Source organism: Papio anubis, chromosome 2 (assembly GCF_008728515.1).
Source record: "Papio anubis isolate 15944 chromosome 2, Panubis1.0, whole genome shotgun sequence".
In the NCBI taxonomy this organism is placed as follows: Eukaryota; Metazoa; Chordata; class Mammalia; order Primates; family Cercopithecidae; genus Papio; species Papio anubis.
Window position 1 is genome coordinate 139,044,386 of NC_044977.1, and position 18,311 is coordinate 139,062,696.

Sequence of the window (18,311 nt, forward strand, 5' to 3'; positions counted from 1 at the left end):
GCAATTAAGATTTAGATAGAGAAAAGTACTTATGTCTACTACATATTACAAATAAGTGTTACTGTAACACACTTGCATCTATACTTCAGCTAGTTTGCTTTTAAAACCGAATTAAATGCAAAACAACATTGTAACATAGCTGTTTAATAAAAATCCCAGGCAATTTTTGTGGGATTCATGAGTAAAAGGAATCTGTGCATTACTTGTGGGGTGGATATACAAGAAGAAGGCAAGACTGCAAAAAGAAAATAACTGTACGTTATGTGTAGTCACATGGGACTTTAGACAAGTTCACAGAAGTTTCCTGGTCCCTAGGAGCTGTAGAAGAATCTGTATGCTCCCAGGACGGGCAGAGGAGAAATAAGAAAAGTAGCAGCCAGCCTTGAGGCAGCCGTGGTACCAAGGACGAATGACATCTTATTGTTAACATCTGACGGATAACTAAGTTCCAGAGAAGCCAATGGATGCCTCTGAAGATACTAATCTGAACAGATGCTTTTTAAAGCCAGATGACAATCTGTTTTTTAGTCCCCACAACACCCCAAACAGAATAAGGACCCAGAAAAAAATACAGGGAATCACCAATTGAAAGAAGAAACTTGAAGATAAAATCTAACTTATAGGCCTGGTGCAGTGGCTCATGCCTGTAATGCCAGCACTTTGGGAAGCCAAGGTGGGCGGATCACGAAGTCAGGAGATCAGGACCATCCTGGCTAACACGGTGAAACCCCGTCTCTACTAAAATACAAAAAACTAGCCGGGCATGGTGGCGGGCGCCTAGTCCCAGCTACTCGGTAGACTGAGATAGGAGAACGGGGTGAACTCGGGAGGCGGAGTCCGCAGCGAACTGAGATCTTGCCACTGCACTCCAGCCTGGGCCACACAGCGAGACTCTGTCTCAAAAAAGAAATCAAATCAAATCAATCAATCAATCAATCTAGCTTATAACTCTTCAACATTTTAAAATTATTTTAACATTTTCATGGAAAATGCTAAATTCAATACCATTTCTATCTTAAAAGATGATTTTTTGTTTTTTGTTTCTGCCACCTTCTCTATTCCAAACTCCATGGCCTCACTGAAAACATTTATTACAAAGACAGAGAATCATAGGCTTTTAAAATCAGAATGGTTGTTTGAGATGTTGAGTTCATTGGTTGCCAGACTCTCAATGATGCAGATCATCTGGAGATCCTGTCAAATGCAAGCTTCCCAGGCCTCTCCTGGAAGTTCTGATTTAGTGAGTTTGAAATAAGTCTGGGAATTTGTGCTTTTAGCAATGCAAGTACCACAGATGATCCTTATCCTTAGGAAATTTTAGAAAATATGGAAACTTTGAGCCCAGCTCCATTTCTTCAGAAAGGAGGAGATGCATCCAAAGGTTACATGGCCAGGAAGTCAGCCCCGGATGTGAGACTCCTACTGCGGTATCCTGTGATTTCTCTCTCTCTTTTTCTAACTTCTTAGTGGCTTTGAATTATGATCAGAGTAGGAGTTCTATCTAGATGGTTTCAACAAAAACAAACAAACAAACTTGATAAAGATATGTTAAAAAAAAAGTAGAAAACACAGATTTTTCATTGACAACAGTCTATATTAAAACATGTTTTACGTATACATAGTGCACTGCTTACTTGCCTATGCTGCATTACATAATAATAAATTTAAAAATACATCTATATTCAAATACTAAGACATTTAGCTTAAACTCAGACTTCTGGAACCCTCAGTTCTTAGATCACCTATGAGTTTCCTGGGAGTGACTGTGTAGGAGTGACAATTGTAGCATAAAAAACATCAGGTTGAGAAGGAGCAGAATGGAGGTTCCTGATGTTCTACACTGCCACAAAGAGTTCCACTTTTATAAATTTTACATGCAAATCTTCAGCATACAATTCCATGTAAATAAAGAGTCCTGTGGCTAAAACCTGTCAGAGGCCATTGCATTACAGCTAAGTTCACCACACAGAGAGACATATTTCAATCTTCAGTATTAAGTAGAAAGTAATTTACCTTCTAGCAATTTGCAGGAGGGATATAATCATATCCTTCCAAAACCAGAACATTTCATATAGGATTTCTATATAAGGATAATACAAAATCAATACCAAAATATGCAGAGGAAGTCAATCTAATAATATAGGTTACATACTCATCACTCTATCTTACCCTACACATGCCCAGTACCCATTTCTTCCTGGAATTACATTTTGTGAATTTGCTGGGTAGAGAAGAATGATGAAGCAGGGCTATTAGATTATAACTATTTATTTAATTTGTGAAGCAGATCTCTATACTAATAGGTCCTATATAAAAATGAGTTTTCTAGAGAAAGTCCCTAATACAGCTTCACTCCAGTACAATAAAACTTAGTAATCACATTGGGGATGGGGGTTGGTAACTAGCATAATTAGCCTATACCCAACAGAAAGCCAAAACTCTACTCTTTAACCAAATAGTTTTTATAGCCGAAAATCAACTTTCTAAGAGATTGCATTTTTAGAACCTTAGACATATCAAAGATTTTAAAATAATTGCCTGGTATACCTACTTTGCATCACACTTCTTTTCTGTTTTCTTATTCTATTATTACTTTTTATCTTCTCCTCCCCATAAGTTCATCAAGACTTGCTGTCATTAACTTCAAGGATCATAACAAAAGTTCTGCAAGAGAAGATTGACAACGCTAATTATTGGCAACGGTTTTGGATTTCTAGTTTCCTTGTCAGATCTTGCAGTGCCATCTTAAATGGTTAGATATTTTTTCAGGCGTATGTGGTTTTCAAAATCAAACTAATTACTGTTGACTTGATTCTCTATGCAATACAAAGCTGAGTAATTTTTAAGGAGAACCTTGAGCAGAAATTCACATCAGGATGTCTGGTTGCAAAACAACTGAAAATGATTCTGGCTAAAAAGCGTCACCTCTTTTCACTACTGATAAGGTTTGACTCTGTGTCCCCACCCACCTTGCATTGTAATAATCCCTTCATGTTAAAGGTGGGACCAGGTGGAGATAGTTGAATCACAGAGGTGGTTTCCCCCATGCTGTTCTCATGAGTGAATGAATTCTCACGAAATCTGATGGTTTTATAAGGGTCTTCCTCCCTTCACTTGGCACTCATTCTCTCTCCTGCCGTCCCCAGAAGAGGTGCTTCTGCCATGACTGTAAGTTTCTTGAGGCCTCCCCAGCCATATGGAACTGTGAGCCAACTAAACCTTTTTTCTTTGTAAATTGCCCAGTCTCAGGTATTTCTTCATAGCAGCATGAGAATGGACTAATACAACTACTTTTCTCAACAAACCTTAGTTACTTAATGAGTGCTTACTATCAGTTACTTTTCACTTTATAAAATTTAAATTTGATATGTTAAATGTTATTGTTTCAATAATTCTTTCCTTATCCCTAGAATAGCAGGGAATAATTTCATTTGGATGAATGCATATGTTGCTTTTGAACTGGTCTACCTTAAATAAATTAAAATATTTCTCTGGAAGAAAGATGAACTATAAAATCCAGTACAGACTATAAAGCACAGTAGAGAGGAATTGACAGGGTTCCAATCAATGACTCTCTTTTACTATATGATGCTGCCTTCCCATTAGTAAGGGAAAGAGTAATTCCAAATTGGAGATGATTAGATTCACATGGGGACATGAAGAATGGAAGATGTATCAAGAGGTGGCGTGGCAGAGAAAGAGAGAACAACTGCTTGTTGTAGAATGTTTTCAGAGAATGACAAGCAGGTTGGTAGTAATATGGTTTTTGTTGAGGACTGTAATTAGAGATGGGTCTAGAAAGAAAAGTAAAGGTCAATTCTGGTGGGTTAGAATTAAGTCACAAAGGAAATTGTGGAAGAAATGTCCCACATCCTCACAGAATGGATGGTAATGTTAGAAACAGGCTCAAAAGTGGCCTGGAATCAAGAAGAGCTGGACAAAAAGAATGACCAACTAGGCCAGGCGTCGTGACTAACACCTTCTATCCCAGCACTTTGGGAGGCCAAGGCAGGCAGATCACTTGAGGTCAGGAATTCCATAACAGTCTGGCCAACATGGTGAAACCCTGTCTCTACTAAAAATACAAAAATTAGCTGGGCATGATGGCACATGCCTATAATCCTAGCTACTGGAGAGGTTGAGGAAGGAAGATTGCTTGAACATGGGAGGCAGAGGTTGCAGTGAGCAGATTGTGCTACTGCACTCCAACCTGCCCATCTCAAAAATTAAAAAAAAAAAAAAAAATTACCAACTAAATACCAAAAACAAACAAGCAAGACAGTGTCATTAGGAAGATGCAGGCACTCCAGAATTGCTATTGCTGGTTACTCATTGCTGGCCACTGAAGTACAACATTCCAGTGTATAATTTCTAAATGGCCTCAATCTGCATGGAAATAAAAGTCTAGAAGAAAGGCTTGTGCAGAACTTTGTTCCATTGTCCTCTACTGATGTGGCATTTCAAGATAAGTGTCTTCCCTCTGGTTTGTAAGGAGATGTGGTTCTTACCAGAAACTTATATGCAGGGGCCTTTGAAAACAGTATGCTGAGAATAGATAGGGCTCAAGGACAGTATCTCCAACTGAACTTTTAATGAACTCCCGTAGGCGCCAAGAAGGCAGGTAGATAAGAAAGAATATAGAAACAAGGTATTGAGTAGAAGGTTACATGTGGGAAAAGAAAGTTTGTTTTGCATTGCATTCTTTCTGCTGACGTGAGGTTTATGGAGTATAAATAAAGTGAGGCGGAGGCGCTGAGTGCGGCTGCCATGTTCTCTGGGTGTCTTTGTCTTTGTGTGTGTTCTTTCATTCTCCACCACCCCCGGTGCGGCCCCCAACACTTATACCTTCAAAGTACCAGCTAACTGAACTGCTGCTCTCAGCATCACCAACTTTAAAATATTGCCCAAAGACAGTCAAATAGCCAGGACCCAGGAGGTTGTTGAAGTATCTTGGTTGAATTGGATTTACTTAAACTTTCAAGGGATTATCTACATTTCCAGAAATACTCTTCTTCAATGATATTTTAGATTTTGATGTTCATTATCAATTTCTTTTTTTTTTTTTTTTTTTTTGAGATGGAGTCTTCACTCTGTCACCCAGGCTGGAGTGCAGTGGCGCGATCTCGGCTCACTGCAAGCTCTACCTCCCAGGTTCATGCCATTCTCCTGCCTCAGCCTCCTGAGAAACTGGGACTACAGACACCCACCACCATGCCCAGCTAATTGTTTCTGTATTTTTAGTGGAGACAGGGTTTCACCGTGTTAGCCAGGATGATCATTATCAATTTTGATCACCCTCTATGACTCAAGAGATGATATATTATTTAAACAGCAAACATTAGGCTCTACGTCTATGTCCTTACTTCTTCAGCTTCATTTCTTTTACCATAACATTGGTTTAGGAAACACAAACAAAAATGAACAGGTGAGGCATCATAGCTGAGTTTGAAGGCAGTTTTCACTTTGATAATTTAGATCAGTTATTTTAATTTCATGCATTAGAGAGAAATTTTCTACGCATGACCATCTTCCTGGTATAAACTATTTCAGTCATTGGTCAATTTTAGAAAAAATTAAGGGAAATATTACATTGATTGGTAGAATGTTTTAGTTTTGAATTATTCATTATTGTTTAAACTAATGTCTCCTGATAGAGGGTAAAAGCCATGTATTCAGATTGATGTCACCACATGTTAAAATCTCTAGATCTCTGATGTTTCACAATTAAGCCCTGATACTAAGTATGACATCACTCTTTGTAACTGGTTATGTATACCATTAAAATTATTTATAATGACATAATTTCCAATTTTTAAATATAAACTCACAGCTAACAATTTAGTCAATAAGACATTTATTTGCATTATTTCATTTAATAATCTTTACAACTATATTATAGAAAAATATCATTATTGTCTTCAGCTCAAAGATAAAGAAACTTAAGCTTGGTAATTTAAATAACTTACCCAAGATTGCACAGCAAATAAATCTTAGTTTCCTAGACTTTTTCAACTGTGCACCTGCAACAGGTACACATACATATGAAAAAGCTATAATAAAAAGCCTTTGTCAGTGCTATTTCAGACCCCAGACAACACTACTGGGGGATGGACTTGTTTAGGATATGTATTAATATCTCTATGCAATTTTTCTCATATATTTTACCACATGTTGACCTCTGCAATGGCCATGCTAAAAGAAGATACTTTGAGTAGCTTTGGTAAATTACTGAGTATTTATCCTACAATATAAATTGTTCTAACTAATTTTAAATAAATGAGGCCTGGTAGTTCAACACATGTTTCAAAATAATCTTATTAGCTTGGTTTGTGAGGCAAATCTTAGAGTACAGTCTAATTAAGCTGCCTTAGAACACAAAAACACATCTTCATTGCCATTGGAACTGCTGATTAGTGGCAAATCACTCTTTTCATAATGAACCTTGGGTTTCACTACAGGGCTGAGAGAATTTGAAAAGAGCTAATGGAAAACTCAGCCTGCTAATGTTCTCTAGTGCCTTTATTTATAACAAAATGTACAATTACATTCATTCGTATGTGAAGAAAAGAAATAGGCCTTTAAAGGCTTTATGAGGAGACTAATTCCTAACAAAAAGAGCATTAGCCATTTGATAATTTTTCAACTGGTTAACTATATTTTCCTGAGCTTATTAAAAACTTACTCTGAGCGTCTGGAGAAACCTAGAAAAAATATGTGCCAACCAAGGCTTCTTTTGTATCAACTAAAGTCACGATAAGTATCAAAAAAAAGAAAACTTATATACAATTTGTCTATTACTTGCCTAAAATTACCATTTACCCCAGGGTGTCTTCCCAACTTGCTGACTCCCATCCCTAAACAAATTTTTAGCATGTTACCCTTAACATATGGGATTTTAAAATTTATTTATAAATTATAGACATGTCCTATTCTATGGAAAATGTGCATTATAAACCATGTACAAATATGGAATTTTTAAAGGATGAGATAAACTTATTTTAAATCATTATTTATTTTATTTTTAATTATACCAAAAAAACCCACTTTGAGTTGTCGTGAGAAATAGCTTCTGGATGCTCAGATTTAAAGTGTCTGCCAATCAAGTATGCATTTATTATCATTAACTGGTGTACAAGACAATGCATACTCTTAGGATGAGGGTTTTTTTTTTTTTTTTTTCATTAACAATGTTTGGTAAATATCCCTGTTTCAATGTTCTTCTTAATAATTTCAACTTTTTTGCTGACATCTTGACACATACCATTAGGTCGTCATTCTTATTTCACAATATGACTGAGAAAGCAAGCACTTGTACACAGAGTAGAAGAAAGGTTTGCTTTACCATTTTTTTGTATTTTGCTTTTACTTTCATTGTTAGTATTATCTTACATCTGCAGCTTCCTTGCTGGAAGCTTCTTAAGCCACGTGTCCATTTGATAAGAGTGAATTTAGTTTAAACTAGATACTATAACCTGTAAATTCATGTTATCAGTCATACAAAGATAAATTCATTATTATAGGCAGAAAGAGAACAGGTGGGGGACAATTTTCCAACCTTTGGCATGATGACACACCCATCTTCCCTTAGGATGCCTTGCATACATGATGATTACTTTCTGACACAAGGATCTAGTGAGAGCACCAGTATCATCTATATTAATAAATAAAAAACAATAAATTGAAATAAATAAATATTAATAAATATTTTCTTATTGCTTTTAAAGATAAAGACTATGAATTAAATTTTCAATATTCTCTCTAAGATCCCAAGAATACCACTATGCCACATCTTAAAACTGAAAATGCGGGCCAGTTGGAGGAAGAGGAAGAGGAAGAGGAAGAGGAAGAGGAGGAGTAAGTGAAAAAGTTGTTTCCATAATCACAGCAGCAAAGCCAACTATGCGGCCTGAGCAGGATTTGTTAATGATGTGGCTGGATAATAATATTATTCAGATTCCCTGCCAGGTTCATCTGGCCACATGAGAGAGGTTTTCTTTTTTTTTCCCTTTACATTTATTTCAGCACAGTTTTAAATTGTCATTAATACCCAAATCATCTGCTGAAATACTTAAGGTTATTTTATGCACTGTGTACAGCACAAAGTTGATAAATATGAGTGAATAAACACTATGGCTAGATTTACCCAAACTATAGCAAGATCATGCCCTAAAATAGGCAAAGACTATTTTTACTTGGAATTCAAACAACCAGAAAGGACAGGTTTCCCCTACCCCTACCCCCACCCAATTTTAGAATACTTATCTTTAGACAAACCTGAGACCCAGGAGTGTTTGTCCAAGGTCATAGCTAGTGAGAAGTGAAGCTGGAATTTGGCCCGGGTAGTCTGGCTCCAAACTCTATATGGGTAACCACCATACTATAGAATAAGGATATATCTACTTCATAAAATACTTATGGGATAAAAACAATTAACATATGTATATAATATGCCTAATACAGTGCTTGGCTTACTGTAAATAATCTATATGTTGAAGTTTTCGTTATGGGAGAGTGAATGGAAAAGCATGCAGATTTTGCAGGCAAATGGGCCTGCATTTGGATTTTTGTTTGTTTGTTTCACTTAAAGTTCTGAGATACATGTGCAGAAGGTGCAGGTTTGTTACACAGGTAAACATGTGCCATGGTGGTTTGCTGCAGCTATCAACCCGTGGTCTGGGTACTAAGCCCCACATGCATTAGGTATTTATCCTGATGCTTTCCCTCCTGTCCCCTCTGCAGACAGGCTGCACTGTATGTTGTTCCTCTTCCTGTGTCCATGTGTTCTCATTGTTCACCTCCTACTTATAAGTGAGAACATGCAGTGTTTGGTTTTCTGTTCCTGTATTAGTTTGCTGAGGATGATGGCTTCCAGCTTCATCCATGTACCTGCAAAGGACATGATCTCATTCCTTTTTATGGCTGCATAGTATTCCATGGTGTATATGTACCACATTTTCTTTATCCAGTCTATCATTGGGTTGGTTCTATGTCTTTGCTGTTGTGAATAGTGCTGCAGGAAACATATGTGTGCATGTATCTTTACAATAGAATGATTTGTATTCTTTTGAGTATATACTCAGTAGTGGGACTACTGAATAAAATGGTATTTCTGCTTCTAGATCCTTGAGGAATTGCCACACTGGCTTTCACAATGGTTGAACTAATTTACATTCCCACCAACAGTGTAAAAGCATTCCTATTTCTCCACAGCCTCGCCAGCATCTGTTGTCTCTTGACTTTTTAATAATTGCCATTCTAACTGGTGCGAGATGGTATCTCAGTGTGGTTTTGATTTGCATTTCTCTGATAATCAGTGATGTTGAGCTTTTTCTCATGTTTGTTTGCCACATAAATGTCTTCTTTTGAGAAGTGACTGTTCATACCCTTTACCCACTTTTTGATGGGGTTTGTTTTTTTCTTGTAAATTTGTTTAAGTTCCTTGTAAATTCTGGATATTAGACCTTTGTCAGATGGGTAGATTGCAAAAATTTTCTCCCACTCTGTAGGTTGCTTGTTCACTCTGATGATAGTTTCGTTTGCTGTGCAGAAGCTCTTTAGTTTAATTAGATCCCATTTGTCAATTTTGGGTTTTGTTGCAGTTACTTTTGGCAATTTCATCATAAAATTTTTGCCCATACCTATGTTCTGAATGGTCTTGCCTAGATTTTCTTCTAGGGATTTTATGGTTTTGGGTTTCACATTTAAGTCTTTAATCCATCTTGAGTTAATTTTTGTATAAGGTTTAAGGAAGGGGTCCAGTTTCAGTTTTCTGTGTATGGCTAGCCAGTTTTCCCAGCACCATTTATTAAATAAGAAATCCTTTTCCCATTGCTTGTTTTTGTCAGGTTTGTTTAAAATCAGATGGTTGTAGATGTGTGGTCTTATTTCTGAGGTCTCTATTCTGTTCCATTGGTATGTATGTCCGTTTTGATACCAGTACCACGCTATTTTGGTTACTATAGCCTTGTAGTATGGTTTGAAGTCAGGTAGCATGATGCCTCCAGGTTTTTTTTTTTTTTTTTTTTTCCTTTTGCTTAGGGTTGTCTTGGCTATACAGGTCCTTTTTTGGTTCCGTATGAATTTTAAAGTAGTTTTTTGAATTCTGTAAAGAATGTCAATGGTAGTTTAATGGGAATAGCATTGAATCTATAAATTACTTTGAGCAGTATGGCCATTTTCATGATATTGATTCTTCCTATCCATAAGGATGGAATATTTTACATTTGTTTGTGTCCTCTCTCATTTCCTTGAGCAGTGATTTGTGGTTCTCCTTGAAAAGGTCCTTCACATCCCTTGTTAGCTGTATTCCTAGATATTTTATTCTCTTTGTAGCCATTGCAAATGGGAGTTCATTCATGATTTGGCTCTCTGCCTGTCTATTGTTGGTATATAGGAATGCTTGTGATTTTTGCACATTGATTTTGTATTCTGAGACTTTGCTGAAGTTGCTTACCAGCTTAAGGAGCATTTGGGCTGAGATGATGGGGTTTTCTAAATATAGGATCATGTTGTCTGCAGAGACAATTTTACTTCCTCTCTTCCTATTTGAATACCCTTATTTCTTTCTCTTGCCTGATTGCCCTGGCTGAGACTTCCAATACCATGTTGAACAGGAGTAATGAGAGAGGGCATCCTTGTCTTGTGCTGGTTTTTAATGGGAATACTTCTAGCTTTTGCCCATTCAGTATGATATTGGCTGTGGGTTTGTCATAAATAGCTCTTATTATTTTGAGATATGTTTCATCAATACCTAGTTTATTCAGAGTTTTTAACATGAAGGGATTTTAATTTTATCAAAGGCCTTTTCTGCATCTATTGAGATAATCGTGTGGTTTTTGTCATTGTTTCTGTTTATGTGGTGGATTATGTTTACTGATTTGCTTATGTTGAACCAGCCTTGCATCCCAGGGATGAAGCTGATTGATCATGGTGGATAAGTTTTTTAATATGCTGCTGGATTCAGTTTGCCAGTATGTTATTGAGGATTTTCACATCAATGTTCATCAGAGATATTAGCCTAAAGCTTTTTATTGGTGTTTTGTCTCTGCTAGGTTTTTGTATCAGGATGATGCTGGCCTCAGAAAAGGAGTTAGGGAGGAGTCTCTCCTTTTCAGTTGTTTGGAATAGTTTCAGAAGGAATATTACCAGCTGCTTTTTGTACCTCTGGTAGAATTTGGCTGTGAATCTGTTTGGTCCTGGTCTTTCTTTGGTTGGTAGGCTATTTATTACTGACTCAATTTCAGAATTGTTAATGGTCTATTTAAGGGTTTGACTTCTTCCTAGTTTAGTCTTGTGAGGGTGTATGTGTCCAGGAATTTATCCATTTCTTCTAGATTTTCTAGTTTATTTGTGCAGAGGTATTTATAGTATTCTCTGATGGTAGTTTGTATTTCTGTGGGGTCAGTGGTGATATCCCCTTTATCACTTTTTACTGTGTCTATTTGATTGTTCTCTCTTTTCTTCTTTATTAGTCTAGCTACTGGTCTATTTTATTAATTGTTTCCACTGGCTCCTGGATTCATTGATTTTTTTTTTTTGAAGAGTTTTTTGTGTTCTATCTCCTTCAGTTCTGCTCTGATCTTCATTATTTCTTATCTTCTGCTAGTTTTTGGATTTGTTTGCTCTTGCTTTTCTAGTTCTTTTAGCTGTGATGTTAGGGTGTCAATTTTACATTTTTCTAGCTTTCCAATATGGCTACTTAGTGCTATAAATTTCCCTCTTAACACTGCTTTAGCTGAGTGCCAGAGTTTCTGGTACATTGTCTATTTGTTCTCTTTGGTTTCAAAAACTTCTTGATTTCTGCCTTAATTTCATTATTTATCCAGGAGTCATTCAGGAGCAGGTTGTTTAATTTCTATGTAGTTGTGTGGTTTTGAGTGAGTTTCTTTATCTTGAGTTCTAATTTGATTGCACTGTGGTCTGAGAGATTCTTTGTTATGATTTCAGCTCTTTTGCATTTGCTGAGGAGTGTTTTACTTCCAATTAAGTGGTTGACTTTAAAGTAAGTGCAATGTGGCACTGAGAAGAATGTATATTCGTTGGTTTTGGGTGAAGAGTTTTGTAGATGTCTATTAGGTCCACTTGATCCAGAGCTGAGTTCAAGTCCTGAATATCTTTGTTAATTTTCTGTCTTGTTGATCTGTCTAATATTGACAGTGGGATGTTAAAGTCCCCCACTGTTTTTTGTTGTTGTTGTTGTTTGTTTGTTTGTTTGTTTTTGAGACACATTCTCACTCTGCTGCTCAGGCTGGAGTGCAGTGGCATGATCTCTGCTCACTACAATCTCTGCCTCCTGGGTTCAAGCAATTCTCCTGCCTCAGCCTCCTGAGTAGCTAGGATTACAGGTTTGCACCACCATACTAGGCTAATTTTTGTATTTTTAGTAGAGACAAGGTTTCACCATGTTGGCCAGGCTGGTCTCAAACTTCTGACCTCATGATCCACCTGCCTCAGCCTCCCAAAGTGCTGGAATTATAGGCATAAGACACTGTGCCCAGCCCAAAGTCCCCCACTATTCTTACGTGGGAGTAAAAGTGTCTTTGTAGGTCTCCAGGAACTTGTTTTATGAATCTGGATGCTCCTGTATTGGGTGCATATATATTTAGAATAGTTAGTTCTTCCTGTTGAATTGATCCCTTTACCATTATGTAATCCCCTTCTTTGTCCTTTTTGATCTTTGTTGGTTTAAAATCTGTCCTGTCAGAAACTAGGATTGCAATCCTTGCTTTTTTCTGCTTTCTATTTGCTTGGTAAATTTTTCTTCATCACTTTATTTTGAACCTATGTGTGTCTTTGCATGTGAGATGAATCTCTTGAATACAGCACACCTATGGGTCTTGACTCTTTATCCAATTTGCCTGTCTGTGTCTTTTAATTGGGGCATTTAACTCATTTAAAATAGGCCTGTATTTGAAGCTAGCTCCGCCACTTAGTATATGTCTGACTTCGTAGAAATTCCTTAGTCCATCTCTTCTGCAACACAGGGATAATAACTCCTGTATGCTGAGTTGGGGAAAGTTTAAAATAAGGTAAAATATAAGCAATGCCTTGTAAGTATAAAAATTATACATATTATTATCACTATTATTGAAAGCTGACATAATTCAAACACATTTTTATTGGCTTTTTACATAGATGATATTTTTGAATTATATTCATCACTTAAAATCATGAATTTGTTTTTCAAAAAGCAGTAATTTCATCGCATGTTTTAAAATCAGTTCAGACTTTGTAAGTTTGGCATGATAGAACTCATGCTCATAATGGCAATCTCTCAGATACTAAAAAGCCACAAGTAAATTTTGAGCTATCAAAAAAGTATCTTTATTCATTTATTCAATATATGTTAAGTGTCACTGTGTGTACCAGGCACTATTCTGGGCTCTGTCTGAGTATACAGCATTGAACCACAAACTAAGATTCCCAAGCAGGTAGTAAATGGCAGAGCTAGCTCCACATACAGGCCCATTTGACTGCAAGATTTTGGCAGGCCCATTTGACTGCATACTTTTCCATTCTTTAATGAAAACTTCAATGTATAGATTATCTAGAGTAAGCCAAGCATTGTACTGGGCACCTTATATACATATGCTAATTGTTTTAATCCTATAATTATCTTATGAAGTAGGTACTATATCTACTTCTGTATCCATAAGATTTGAACTCTCATGGAGTTTAAAATCTACTGGAGGGAAAGAGACTATAAACAAAATAAATAAGTAAAATATATAGTATATTGGAAAGTGATGAATGGCAGTGGGGAAACTAAAATGAGGAAGAGGAATAAGGTTATTGACATTTTAAAAAGGGTTATTAGGAAATCTTTCTCTGTGAAGTTAATATTTGAATAGCAATCTGAAGTGGAGAAAGCAGGTCTGATCAGATGTAATGGTGGAATCTTGAGGTGGTCAGAGTGACTGGAGCAAAGTGATTAAGGGAACATACTGAGAGATGAAGACAGGTGCAAGCCATTGTACATCACTGAGGATTCAGGTTTTTAATTCACATTAAATGGGGGGTGCCTTGGCCAGCTCTGAGTAGGAAGTCACATAATCTAACTTTAACAAAATCACTCTGGTAGCTGTGATGAGACTAAAAACATTAGGGAGACTATGTAGAAGGATTCTGCAATCATCTAAAAGACAGATGATGAGGTTTTGACCCACCATTTGGTAGCAGAGGAGGTTGTGAAAACAACCCAAGGTGGAATGTGTTAGAGTCCATGAAATTCACTGATGAATTGGTGTGAAATGTGAGAAGACAAAACTGGCAGGAGCAGATTCTGGGGGAAGGTCAAAATCTCAGTTTTGGACATGTTACGTTTGAGGTGCCTGTTAGAATCCAAGGAAGTATGTCGATTTGGCAGTTGGTTATGTATTTGGAGTGGTCCCAGTGGAGTTATAAATATGTTAAATATAGTTCAGTGTTACATATATTTCATTTTGAGCCTATGCAAATTGTCCACCAGGTCAGATTAATATATAGCAAAGCAACTCTTTTTTAAATAGAACAGTAAATTAAATAGATCACTTTGCTCCTCAGTCAATTTGATTAAATGATGAGGCTAACAACAGAAAGCCTACAAAAACATCTGAGTGTCACCATTTATGTATTAAATTAAACCAACATTTGAGAATAAAATTATCACATTTTATTTTGCTTGTTTGGTGCCCTTAAAACAAGTAAAAGTGAAACTAGAGAGTGTGACTTCAGAATAATGACACTGACAAGTCAAACAAATGCTGAAGAAAAACCTTTCAATACAGGTAAAATTTGAAAAATCCATCAGAAGCAATAAAACTCGGTTAATAGTTTGATTAACATTTAGCAGATTAATAATATGTTAACTGACGCACCAAAATGAAGTCTATTTCAGTATCTTGTGTGTATATGAGCATGTAAGAATATGTGTGTGTACAAACTAACATATTCAAGGTGCCATTCTCAAAGCAGAAGATTTCATCATACTATTGCAGTGGTCACATTCCATGTAATTCATTTAAATCCAATAAGTGTATATTAGCCCCCATTTATGTATATCTCTAGTCATATTTCTAGTTACTAGAACGCAGCTCCTTTAGTCAATTCCACATACCATAATTCCACTCATTTTTCAGAGTCCTTTCCCTTCATGAATTCTTTCTAAAACTTTCTAAATTTACATGATATCCTCCAACTCTTCCTAACCTTTGAACTTTTTGAAATACTGTATTCAGAGTACCTAGAAAACTGATTGGCAGTAAGCACTCAGAAAATATTTATTGAAAAAATGGGTAAATAAATAAATTAAAAAACAAAGTGTACTCTATCCTCTGGTTTGCAATTAATAATGGACAATTTTGCATTAAACCTTCTGAGAAGTTGTACAGTGAGGATATCCATTTAACTTTGTCTTTACTAAGCTTATTTGACCTCCTTATTTTTTTCTCTCTTAACCTACTTACTTAGAACTCTTTCTGGGAAACATGCTTTGGGTAATGCAAACTTAGGGAGATGGGCTACTGATGCACTACAAAAAAATCATACTTTAAAAATATTGGCGACTTTATAATTTTTTTCCTATACTAGTTTTATTTTGGAAGAATGCAATGGTATCTTATTGTGCTTTCTTTTTTTTTTTTTTTTTTTTTTTTTGGGAGACAGAATCTTTCCCAGGCTGGATTGCAGTGGCGTGATCACAGGTCACTGCAACCTTGACCTCCTGGGCTCAAGCTATCCTCCCGCCTCACCCTTCCAAGTAGTTGGGACCACAGACGCTCACCACCATGCTAACTTTTTTATTATTTGTAGAGACAAGGTCATGCTATGTTGCCAGACTGGTCTTGAACTCCTGAGCTCAAGCATTCTCTTGTCTCAGCCTTCCAAAGTGCTGGAAATATAGGCATGAGTCACCACACCCAGCACTTTGTAATTCTAAAGTTCAATCAAAGAGTGATGGCCTAGGTTTTGTGTTACAGTCTATATCATCACAAAAATATTTATAATTTCTAAACATCTGTGCCTCCTTTATGCACATCATGCATTAGTGGTGTAAGATAAGAAGACAATATGCATTTTTCTGTACTGTGTTAGAGGTAAATTCCTTGTGTGATAAATCAGCAGTCATTAGAAGTGATTAAAGGAAGCTAAATTGGAATCGATTTGGAGTTATATAACCAAAGCAAGACAATCACTACAAGCGCTCATTCAATTATGTCTACAGTGTAAAAGCAGCAGAAATTGAAGATGTCTTAAGATAACTGTAACTCATTAGTTTTAGCTTTTGCTAAGTAGTCAAACTGAAAGTTTGAATTGCTCTGTTCTATAATTGAAGAAAAATTGGTGGGGGGGGAGGAAAAGAAAAAGAAAGAAATAGAAATAAGATAGAAGACTTGCCCCTCTTTTCATGTCATTATTCCTATAGAGTAGAGGTCAGCACACCTTTTCTTGAAAAGACCAGACAGTAAATATTTGAAGTTTTGTGAATCATATGGTCTTTGCTGCAGCTCTGCCATTGTAGCACAGAAACACTGAAGAATGGACATGACTGTGTTCTTATACTATGTTATCTATGAAAACAGGCAGCTAGGTAGATTTGGTCTAAGAGGAATAGTTTGCAGTCCCCTGCTGTAGAGGACAAAAGCTCCCCAAGCTACAGCACTAATTAGTCATCTGTGACAGAGCATGATGTATCCTCTAGTACTTCAGGATTTAAGAGGTTCCTCAAAGTCAAATCCTTTCTTACATTTGGTCAACCTTAGTGCTTTACATTCTCATTATGGTATCATTATTTTAGCCACTTGCTTGGTTTAACACATTTCCACACTAAATCTCTTCTGGAGCACAGAACAGATTAACATACAGTAGCTCATTCATTTATTCACTCCTGTCAGAGAGATCATTAGTAGATGGCCTACAGATAAATTTTATCTGGGGAGTTGTGGAAAGGGTGAGCCTGAGAAAGTGTAGCTGAGGGGCATCTAGGCCTTTTGTGAAATTTCGGGCTTGTTGGAAAAGAACCAGGTGAGAGAAAGGGACACAAATAAAGTCAAACCAGAGCTTGCCAAAATTAGACCTCACTGCTTCAGTTTTCCTAAGACTGTCTTTGGTAGGTCAGCAGAATTTAATTTGACCTTAATTCTGTTTCTGTAAACAGAGATATGGAATGTTGTTTGTGAAGTATGTTTGGGGAGGTAGGAGAGGAGACAAGTGGAGAGTAAGGATTTATGCCCTACTTTTGACATTTGCAGATCTTTTTTCTTATTCTCTTATATATGGAAGACACTAAATAAGTGCTTCATGCATTGAATTACCTCACCCCACTTCTGAAGAGAGGAAAAGTTATCCAGTTCTGTTTTAGCCTGTCCTCTCTTAATCTATTCCTATATTACTACTTTCTTTTTAACTTTTGCTCCTTCATCCTAATGACCAAAGTGGCAGAAGATGGGGAAAATGAGGGAGAAAAAAGCAATAGGATATGCTTAGGTATGAGGGACCAACAGACAAGAACAAGAAATAGGACAATTTTGACTTTCCCCCTTTCTAATCACAATTTCTCCCATGACAGGAAAACATAATGACTTTAATCTACAGAAATAAGCACTATGTTTACTTTAAAATATCTTAGCAAGCATTGGGAAATATTATTATTTAATTCCAAGAAAAGAAACACACATTCCAATAAATACTTAGAAGGATTAATTTTTCATGTAATTTTAATAAGTATAAAAGGGTATGAAAAGCTGTCTATGGTTTACTGTGGATAGATTTCAACTTCTCAATCTTTAATAAAAGTCATCGTTATGCAACTGAATTTGTAAATTCTCTGTTAAAAGATGCTTTTTGTGATCAAAGTAAATGAAATACAGACCCCATGAACCACGTATGTTCCTAAGTGCAAGTTTCTGGTATAAAATTTATATTGTAGCACTCCAAATTCATCTTACCTGATGAGTAAAAACATAAAGTTAATAAAATATCTTGTAAGAAAATAAGTCACTTATTTTTAAAATGAACTAATTTTATGGAACATAATCATATGTTTATAAATGCTTGGGATATGAATGTCTTTGCCCAACATTTAATATAGAAAATGCATTACAGTGAATATGAGTGTTATTTGCAATATAAATGAAACATGAAATGTGAATCAGGAATGCCAACAAAAATATGATGCATAATTCTCCCATTTTGCTAGTTTCAAGTTTCTTGCATGGCCTCTAAGCTACAACACTTAGAACTAGAAACAATATAATGCAGACCTGAAAATTAATAAATGCAGATTTTCATCGTTAAGTACAAATCCCTTTTCACATGCTTACATATGTTTTCAT